Below are 11,218 nucleotides of genomic sequence, written 5' to 3'. Positions count from 1 at the left end.
AAATATTTAAACCCATTATTATACCGAGCTAATTTGGACATATCGGCTAAATCGGTGCTCGCTATTACTCGCGGTTTGGGTGACATGATTTTTCTTCTGGGGAATTTTTTTCGAGTGACTTTATGCAGTGTGTAAGACTTTTGTCCACGCAAGAATTCTTTAACATTTTCACGTGTAATTTGGCTATCCAGATTTTTCGCTACCCTGAATAAAGAGTCCACCCCGCTGAAACTACCCACACCCCGTGCATCTCCGTACAAAGTTTTTAGCAGTTTTATCCGTTCTTTATCCATATTGGTAAGCTATTTGATATTCCGTTTCACCCAGAATATTAGTTCGGAGCTGTAACAGTTCAGGTGTTGACGGAGCGAAGTCTACTAACAAATAACCGTAGCGGTTACGTGATAGGGCCTTTTTATATATGTCCGAAAAGGCTGAAGCTTTTTGACGGCCGAATAACTGCCGACCTAGAGTTTCAATTTGACTAAAATCACGATTTTTCATTAGAATATAATGTGAACAATTCAGGCTTATACTTCTACTAAACTTGCCCGAATGAAACATATTCTGCGTTATGAATATAACTGAAATAGATGAATGACGTCCCGCTGTGAAGGCGTTAGTGACAAATTTATTATCACTAGCCTCGAGGAAACAATCGTCGAGTATGAATAATAGACCTTTATTAACCTCTGTCTCCCCCTTTTCAGCGTAATCAAAGGGATTTAAAATTTCTTTGGATACTTTAAATTTGGGACCTATTGAGGATGCATTTCGAGGGGGTGTTCAGATACCCCGCAATATAAAATGTATTGGAAACGCGTTTCATAGAGTTCAATGATTTTTGACAAAGGACGGACTTGCCACTGTTACTAAACCCCGCGATGATAATACGAGCGGGATTAGCGAACGGGTCTAACAACTGCCCAGGAAGGGACCTGCCGCAGCCATGATGTTAGCGCGTTCAAGACTAAAGTTGTATACTTTACACGCTCCTTTTATATACAAGCCTTAATAATAATAATTAGGGTGAATGGAAGTTGACGGCAATAATATTTGTTTAATTTCCATAATGAAACATATACAGGTTTTTCCTACAATATCAAAATACAATGTACAGTAAAAAAAATGCAACCTATAATAAAAATACAATTTAATAATTTAAAAATATAAAAACCAACTGTGTATATGAATATATTATATACAATATAATATATTAAAATATATGAATATAGGATAAAATATATAGTAAAATATACAAACTATGACACCCGGTCAAGGTGTGATACGCCTCCGTTTAACTGGAGGAGAGGGTGAAACCATTTCCTGTCGAGGAGAAGTCAAAGACGCCGAAGAGAGAGAGGAATTAACATTGTATATTTTACTATTCTCTCTTCGACGTTTTGAACATCCTTTCACCCGCGGGAAATGATGTGATGGATGTAGGGTCGGAGGAATTCTCGAGGTGCTAGGAGCGGGAGAGATTGCCGCTACTGCTGGCACCGCCACTGCCCTCTCTATCTCCTCTCCTCCTCCTCCCCTCCCCCCTCCCGCCATACCCTCCTCCACCCCAATGTCTGGATGTCCATACGCCAACGATTTATAAGGTGTCACATAATATCTCTTGTCCTCTAAAGGACAGAGAGATACCTTTCGCTGGCTCGTATGACACATCGTACCTCCTACTCTTTGCAAATTGTGCACACGAGTATAAGTAATCTCATTCTTTTCGATTACAGCTCGATACTGGTCATGCGGAATGGTCTTTTGCCGGCACCTTTGTACTCCTTTCAAGGTGTTACTACGACTAGTTTCCGTCAGATACGAATAAACTTTAGGTTTAACGCCGATAAACTCCCTCATGAGTTCAGCTCCCGTTTCAACCTTGACTAACCCTAGTTTCCCCTTACGTGACTCATCATACAATTCGTGAGTTTTGGGGAAATTACTCAAATCCATGTAGGGTTTGAGCACACCCTTCAGTTCTCGATTGAGGTTATCAGTCGCGAGGATCAAGCTGTCAGTGTCGGTATAAAGGAGCTGAACTCGGTGTCCATACTGCTTTCGAAGAACGTCGTAACAGAACTGATACACCATATCCTTCGCCATGTCTAGTATACTGAAACCGATATAAATCGGGGATTCAGCCATAACAGACTCTTTGCAATGGTTCACAATGTACCTGTCATTACCCAGTTTTTCCAAAGACTTGTACGTGTGTTTGGATACATTCCTGAGGAGAGAGGCTTCACCGGTGGTGACGACAGTTCGGGTAGAATAATTCAATGAATTTTTAATAGTGACACCGAAAAGACCATTCATTATGATTTTGATGGTGTTCCTCTTGTCCGGATCGGTCTCTTTAGCACGCCTTTCGGCATTCTCCAGAATATATTCCCTCAAATAAAAATCCTGTTTGAATTTGTACACTTTCCTTATTACATCAACTTCGAGACCGAGTCTTATCAATGTTTGTAATAAGGGAAGACAGATCAAGTGATTACGCATGGGTAAATGCGTACCCGTCAACTTAACATTTTTCTTGGGTAGCTTCACCTTGAATTTATTCATTAGGTTTTTACTATAGGGCGATAGATCCTGGTGAGTCACATTCATGTGATGAATGGCGAGAGGGAGATCGTCCGTCTGTAGAGCAACATCCCGTCTAACTGGTTTGGTATCGAGCAGGATGAAATAACCGTATTCACCCTGTGAATCAATGGCGGTAATATCGCTAGCGACAAAACTTTCTAATTCGGCAGGGCAAAGTTCAGTTATTTCACCCAAGGGCATTTTGTATTTACTCATAACTGTGGGATACAAACTGGAAAATCAACGTATAATATATACGATTGAGGATCACCTACCCTAAAACTGGGATTTAACTCTGGATTATTAGCTACACATTGCCTTCGAACTAGACTACAAAAACCGCCGCGGATGTTTTTACAAATTAATTGATAGAGTTCACCATTCGAAATGAGGGGGAGACGAATTTTAGAGGAATACAGGAAAGCATCGAGCGAGAGAGAGGTAGAAGTCAGGTAACGGGCGGGGTCTAGTCCAAATTGCGCCATGGCAGCCTTCCTCCAAGCTAAATAAACGTCTGCTAATAATCCCACATCCATTAACAAATACAAAATGGTGTAATCTAGAAGATTGGCGCAATTAGCAGCGTTCCAAACCTTGACCACGTGTGCATAGTCCTCGCTGGAAAGGGTTTCCCCTGTAAGTTCCGAATCGAAACACTCTCGAGAAGGGATGCCAGGCTTTCGCAGGATATTGAAACCCGTCACATAATCATAAGGGTAGTACTGTTTACCCGTACCCAAAACTAAATCGAGACAATCCCGAGAATACTGGGTTAACAACTTACGTACGATTTCGAGGAACCTTTCTGTTTGATATGACTCGAGGCGAGACTAGAAAGGGTCCCTCTAATCACGTTGTTGCTATCCACGAATCTCAGATTGCCTGATCTGGCTGAGTAAAATTTACTACCCTCGCGTTTCAGAATTTCAAAATCATGTTGAGCCCCCGCCTCTTTCAAGACCAGGGCGATGTCATATGACAAATTGTGTACGAACACTGTTAAAGTCGGCTCCTTAAATTGAATCTTCAAATTACACTGTTGACACAGTGCACACAGAAAGTTATCCCGTGCCACAGAATGAGCGTGATGTCGCATTTTCGTGACTCCAGCCTTGAATTCGACGTTGCAGCCTTCGCAATGAGTGCTCGCTTCAAACTTACGGGTGGATTCAGGAGTCATATGTAAAGGATACGCACGCATTCGTTCGCGCAATAACGCCCAGTCCCGGTTCATGTTCTGCAAACAATCATCAACGCATTTCTCTCCGTGACTTAGTCTATGGGTACAATATTCCCCCGTTCTACCGTCAACGATCACGTAGCAGTAAGCGAAAGCTTTCTGCCGAGATACTATTCTCGGATCGTCCTCTCCGGTCTTCGGTTGAATATTATACGCTTCAAAATCCAGGAAAGCCATGTGTGAGATTGGCTGCAGAGCTTTAACTTTAGTAAACTGTTTAAATTGACCGGGTTCTGGGTATTCGACAGTGGTTCGAGCGGTACAGGCCTGAGTGTGTGCCTCGCGGATGGTGGGACTATTAAACAAAGTCAAACAATTGTAACACATACCACCCGCGTGCTCAGTCCCCGCCCCTGCTTGAATCCGTGTCGGAACTTCTTCACGAATGCCAACATATCCTTAATCAACGCAACGTGGTCGTCAGTGATTAATAACAACGTGACCAAATGACGGCTTTGGGGTTACCACCTTTCCTCGCCAGATGTACCGTCCAATGTTTTTCCGCTGTTTCCCCATGCCTAATTCACATAATTTATACAGATATATGTTGAGGTTATTCCCCTTTTCTAATGTTTTGAAAGAGTCATGGGTCAACGGCATATCTGGCGAGTGTTTGATATTAAATTGCCCCCTCCCCATCCTCCTCATTAAGACACGAGGGAGGTTGTTAATACGTGTGGGAGGGTTATCCCGGAGTACAACGTAAGCTTCTAATGCTGTAATAACACAGTTGTACCCGGACTGAATATTGATAACCTGATCACTACCACGGACTCCCTTGGGATACGCCTTGAAGTTATTAATATTCACTAACTCACGCCGCGTGATATGAAGTTCAACCCTGTCCAGCGAGGTCATACACCAACCCGAACCCTCAGTACGGTTGAGTCTTTCTTCCAAGTTATTAGCTATAAACTCAATAGCCTCCTCCAGGGAGTCATAGATCGAGTCAATCGTAGTGAGGATAGGCGGGGTACATAAATAAAAAGCATTTTTTCATTCATGTCGCCTAGCATCCTCACACTGGTGATAATAACACACAAGTAGAGCATAGCCGAGCGAATACCTCTTTCAAGGAAGTTACTGAGCACATCTTCGCGTAATCGGGCTATGCTACTACTTAGCTTCATTGCCACGTCAATGTGTGACCCTACCGCAGCCGCATAATGAATGGTACTCACTACCTTGTTACCCTCCGTTCTTTCCCTCGCGAGTGCAGATCCCCCACCACCAATGCGTGACGCTTCATTATTATTACTCCCCATCAAATCTTCATCTAATGGGAAGTCTTCAGCGAAGGGATCTGTAAAGATCGTGTTAATTAGCACCGGAGTGAACGTGTATTATAATAATAATAATAATAATAATAATAATAATAATAATAATAATAATAATAATAAAAACAAAAAAACAATGATAATATAATAATAATAATAATATTTTACCTGGATCGGAGTGTGGTGAGGATGATTCATCATGGCGGCTAGAGGCTTGGACATCTTCTTTAATGACGTGGCAATCTGTGAGATAACAAATTCATGAATACTGCATGACATATCATGAACGTGGAGGTTTTTATGTATAACATGAACGTGGAGGTTTTTATGTACACATATTATTTATAAACCCGATGCCCATTGTTAGTCATACAGTCTACATTCAACATGTGTAGCGATCACATCATATACGTGAATAGCAAAGCATGTATAAGTACATTTCAGAAAACCGGGCGTGTAAATTTACCAATAGGTTAGCTGCCCCAATATCATTACCGAAAGAAGTGGAATATGAAGTGGGCCTAGTGGGAGTCATTCTCCCGAAATTATATTACGCTATTAAACCAGAAGACATTGATTTTACTATTCAATTTAACGTGATCTATAACGAGTCAGTTGGGAAACGCGTTTATACTTATATTTATAAGTCCATTTCGGGTTTGTTGGGTGGTGATATGAATGTCATGACTAGAGCGTTTAATACGGAAATTATTGAACAATTATCTGGATTTTACGGTGAGCATATTCGCGGAGCTATCCGCAGGGACGGTTTATTCTCATGGAATGATGACACGAAGGTAATGAGCATTCCACATGTCGATGCAGGAGTGGCCAAAGTTGACATGATTGATTCAATTACGATTAAACTCAGTGCTAAAGCAGCTAATATGTTTGGTTTCAATGAAAAAGTCAGGTATTTAATATACAGTTCGGGTGCGTTGAGACCTCACCGCGGTAGAAATATATTCCATCAAGGCGTTGAATACGTTTACCTGTATTCGGGTATCGTTCAACCTACCATCTTGGGTGATAAAATGGTTAATCTCTTAGACTGTTTCACGTTAGGATGTGCATGTGGTAAAGGTCCGCATAATGCCATTTATAAACCTTTAAATACCATTGACGTATTGGATTACATTACCATCGATGTCTCGGATCAGAACGGTGAAGAAATAATGTTTACTGAAAATGGGGTTGTATCATGCAGTCTGCATATAAGACCTAGATAAAACGCTATCGAACTTTTCTTATAAATACCATTCGTGACATATACCCATCGTAGTATTTAACCGACATGGCTGGTGAACACACCATATATTTGAGCAGTCTCGGCTGTTTAGACACGTATACCAAAAATACACCTTCGAAATTTGCCAATAGATTACCTACACCTATATTATTACCTAATGGGGTTGAATATGAAGTAGGTTTAGCTTCGATCATGTTCCCGGGGAGTTATTACGCTATATTATCCAAAGATGATTTATTCACTCTCGAATTTATTACAGAGCGTCATAAACGTGATAGGCATACATATTTGTACAGACCGAGAATAGCGATGTTAGCGGGGGATATGAAAAGACTCGTGAGAGCTCTTAATAAGGACGTGCATGATTATTTGAAAGTTTATTACGGTGATAATTTCATAAATTATTTTAATAGTAACGGTATATTTCATTGGGATGAAGATTTAAGGACAATTACTATGCCACGTATCAAGAGAGAAACTGAGACCGGGTGACGTTAAAAGTATATACGTAAAATTTAGTGGAAAAGCCGCGAAATTATTAGGTTTTCATATTAATACTGGTTATGAAATATATGGTGGGCGTGAGTTGAATGAACACGTTTCCCTTGATTCTCTACCTGATAATTGTGGGGTAGATTATATATATGTGTATACGGATATAGTTCAACCGACGATTTTTGGTGGGAGACTAGTCAATATATTGGACTGTTTTACTTTAGCAAGTGGTAGAGGAAAAGGAATACATAATACAGTCTACAAATTGTTGAACACGAACATCTTGGATCAGATTTCTATTCTTATCACGGATCAAAATGGACACCTTTTACATTTCGCTAAAGACTCAAGCGTTACTTGCCTGCTCCGTATAAAACCTAGAGGAAAATTAGATGAATAGGTACGTATATAATTCGATGTTCACCCTTGGCATTCCTTATTCGTGATCGTAACACCCTCGAGTCAACTAGAACGAACGTGTGAATCAAGCTCCACTTAAATTGTTTGGGAATAGTATAAACAGTAAAATGAGAGTGTTATTCGCGCCTCCTTCAGAGGCGGAATTTAAAAACTATTTTTATCAGACCCTTTATTAAGGAGAGGGGCGGGGTTTGAGGATATTTCCGTTTTCTATCCCGGTCGCAGGAGGGGAAGTGGTATTTTTCTACTATAAGTGGTATTGCACGTAAAGTACTTCCTTTTCTATTTAATGCCGCGAAACCTTCAGTTAATGAATTCGGTAGATCTGTGTTATCTGATATGGTAAACAACGGTTTACCTTTAAAAGAATCCTTAAAACGAAATGGTATAAGAGCCCTCAAAACTACTGGACAACGAATTTTAAGCGGTACTGGAAGGAGAAGAAGAAGAACGAGACGGAGGAAAACGGTGAAACGTTTAGTTAGACGGTCGAGTGTGGGAGGAAAGAAAAAAAAAAGGAAGAGGAAGGATACACGCGTTAAATCTAGAAGTACATATAATAAGGACGTGTACGATCTTTTGTAACTCATTCATCAATTGACATTCGGCGGGTACGCACTCGTTCTACCCTTCATCTCAAATTATATAAACACAAAATATGGCTAGCGTAGTTCCTAACATACCCGGAACTGGTAATCAAGTTCCTGTTTCATCGTATATTGCGGGTATATCTGAATTGTTCCCGAATGTTAATAGACGGAGAATTATTGAAACTTCAATTAATTCAAAGGAAAGACTGGATTTTACACCTTGCAATATTTCCGTAAATCAAATTCTAACTGATAAATATATAGAATTTCGCATTAATGGGGTGGCAGGTTCTTTCTTAGATTTGTCAAGTATAGCTTTAGAATTATATATCACAATAGATAGGGCCGGCGCGCAATTAGCAGATGATGATCACGTGTCTGTCGTTAATGGTCTAAGTAATACATTATTTAAATCCGCTTCTGTTTTCTTGAATGAAAAGTTGGTGGAATCCTGTCCTGTATTTAACTATCAATCATATATCAAAATGCTGAAAATGATAAAGCCCTCGGCATTACCTACCACCGGTCGGGCGGGATTTTTATATGATGACTATCATGTAACACACGGGGTAACTCGACAATTTACTGCCAATACCTTCGGTCAAACCAGCAGGTGGGAGACGAAAGTTATGGGCGACATTAAAACGCGGGGCGTGCATACATATTTTCCACTTCTTTTGGATATAGCGACTATAGACATGTATTTACTGGATTCGATTGACTTGAGGCTTAGGCTCGAATTAGCAAATAATAACTGGGTTATGGGTGCCCACACAGACGGACATTTAAATGTGATAAATATAGAAAAGGTTAAATTATGGATCGATAGAGTTACCCCACATTATAACGCAATGTCGGCTTTAAATGAGGCGATAGCAGTTAATCCTATACAATATATATTTGATAAGACTTTATACAAGACATACGTTATTGGGCAAAATGAAAATTCGATTTTAATTGATCAACCTTTTAACAGTTGTATACCTGAAAAAATCACATTGGCCATGATTGATATGGAAACATTTTCAGGTGATTACGCAGCCAATAGCCTATATTTTCAATCTTTCGATTTAAATAATATACATATTACCGTTAATGGGAATACTGTATATAATATTCAATGCAGTTTCCCTAATACCATCATGCAATTATATCACGAGACGCAGAAAAGTATAGGGGTGGCGGTGATAATCTGATCACTTATGATAGTTTTAAAAATGGTAGAGCTATTTACTGCTTTAATTTTGTGGTGGAAGATGTTGAAGATTCCATGCCAGTGGAAATTTCGGCAAACCTGCGAATATCGATCAGGCTGGGTACGGCTACACCTAACCCTTGCATTATTTTACTTTTCGGGGATACCAAGGGTATTTTAACGGTGGATGCGGATAGAGTTATTCAGTGTGATGTTAGGGGTTAAATAGAATGGATACAAAAGAAATTGAAATAAGTTTAAAAGGTTCACTCGGTGACCGGGTTAAATATTTAGGTGTGTTCGCTTCGGATGAAGTAGGATTATTGACATTGCCAGAAAATAGAATCAAACCTTTAGTTTTTATATCTAATACATTATCTTCGTCTACTGATATTAATATTGTCGGTCATTGGGTATGTTTTTACGTGGAAAAATCACCTAGAAATATAATCTTTTTTGATAGTTACGGTATAAATCCTAAAGTTTATTCGAATGACTTCTCTAAATTTATATATGCACATCCCAAATATAGCCTCTATCGACTAATAAAACAAATACAACCCGATAAATCGTACAAATGCGGTCTTTACGTTAGTTTTTTTGTTCATTGCGTGAGTCACCGAGGTGTGAAAACAGTATTATCCTTAATACAAAATGTATTCTCATTCACTCGTTTGAGAGGCAATGATAAATGGATAACGGGATATTATTTTAAATATTTGAAAAAGTTTAAATGTTCACATTGGAGGTCGGGGGTCAAACGTGCTATTACATACAAGGAATGTCTCCGCATCTTAAACAACTAAGGTAAATGCATATTTTTCTTTGATTTTTATATTACCCCATTTACATTCTGTTAAGGATATATTCTATATATGTATCATACACCGTGAATCACATAACTATTTTTACTTATTTCAGGATGAGCTGTGAGAATCATTCACCCGTGAACGTCGGTGATAAAATGCTAAGACGTCTTAGTCGTTTCCTCTTAAACGCTTTTCGGAATATTCGCCTTATCATAAGGATACACGTGGACGTTATATTGGGATGTGTGCTGAGACAGTCTGACGGTGATTAGTGTATTGAATTTGTACACTGTCTTTTATGTGGTCAATAAATCCTTATGAATAATCATATACGTGTTTTTTTACTATGCCCACAATCCATTTGAAATCAAAAACAGGAAAACGGAGAAAAAGAGTGCGTGTTTCTATGGAATCAAGAACTGTTATTAAATAAATATATAACACATCGGTTTTACATACCTTCACCGGGTTGCTCGTTTCCTTCAGTAGTGGGTGGTGGCGGAGTTGGTGGGGGTTGCACTGCTGTGGGCTGTCAGCGGGGTTGTTGCATCTCCTGCTACTTCTTCTTCTGCTCCTGCTTCATGGTCATGACCTGTTTTCACCTTCCTAATAAATGTGTTGGGGGCTCCAGCACCATAGTAGTAATGGTGTCTGACCTGAGTGGCTACTTCGTCAGCTGACAGTTCGCTACTGGAGTTATTTCCCATATCTGAAAGAGAGAAATAATGACTGTTTTATATATTCTGTTTCTTTCAACGGGTACATTATTTCATATGAATATCTATTCCGTATACAGATGAATCTTATTGCTGTTTTTAATATTTACTATATGTTCGAGTAAATGGAAAGTGTTTTATATGCTACTTACTGAATAGTGACGGGGGAATGACGTTCCGGTCAAGAGAAATACTTGATGCACTTACTCTTATAAACTTTGGGCATGGAATAACGTCAATTTCCCTTGTTTCGGCTGTATTTATGGTGTTCAGTCAGAAAGTAATAATCAGGTGTGACATACGGTGTTTCGTTGAAGTATTGTATTCCAAAGATGTAGATCACACCGATCTGTGTGGATGACCTTTGGCGTGAGGGAATGATAAGACTTGTTTATTCGTGTGTGTGTGAATCATGGCTGGGAGGGAGAGAGACTTGATGCTTCGTCACAACTGGTTTGTAATCGGTGATTGTGATAAAGGCAGGGAGCTCGGGTAGCTCATTATCTCTTGAAGGATTATCACATCAAGACGTGGACTCTCGCCATGGCTTCATCAACCTCCTCGTGCAAGTTAGTTTTCGGGAACTTGTCCGAAAATATGTTCAGGAAGCGGAACACGTGTTTAGTAGTGGCCAC

At 39.7% G+C, this 11,218-nt stretch overlaps 2 long non-coding RNA genes across 2 annotated transcripts; one reads left to right on the top strand and one right to left on the bottom strand.

The window, feature by feature from the left end:
- Window positions 1-4,339: 4,339 nt before the first annotated feature.
- Window positions 4,340-10,406, bottom strand: LOC136839216 (uncharacterized). The gene is made up of 3 exons (XR_010853257.1): window positions 10,327-10,406; window positions 5,278-5,352; window positions 4,340-5,135 (listed from the first exon to the last, which is right to left on the bottom strand). It is a non-coding gene; the product is annotated as an uncharacterized lncRNA (long non-coding RNA).
- LOC136839210 (uncharacterized) lies at window positions 9,155-10,195 on the top strand. The gene is made up of 2 exons (XR_010853255.1): window positions 9,155-9,865; window positions 9,980-10,195. It is a non-coding gene; the product is annotated as an uncharacterized lncRNA (long non-coding RNA).
- Window positions 10,407-11,218: the final 812 nt, after the last annotated feature.

The sequence above is a fragment of the Macrobrachium rosenbergii genome, chromosome 1 (assembly GCF_040412425.1).
Source record: "Macrobrachium rosenbergii isolate ZJJX-2024 chromosome 1, ASM4041242v1, whole genome shotgun sequence".
Taxonomy (NCBI): domain Eukaryota; kingdom Metazoa; phylum Arthropoda; class Malacostraca; order Decapoda; family Palaemonidae; genus Macrobrachium; species Macrobrachium rosenbergii.
This window is presented reverse-complemented; position numbering and strand designations above follow the sequence as displayed.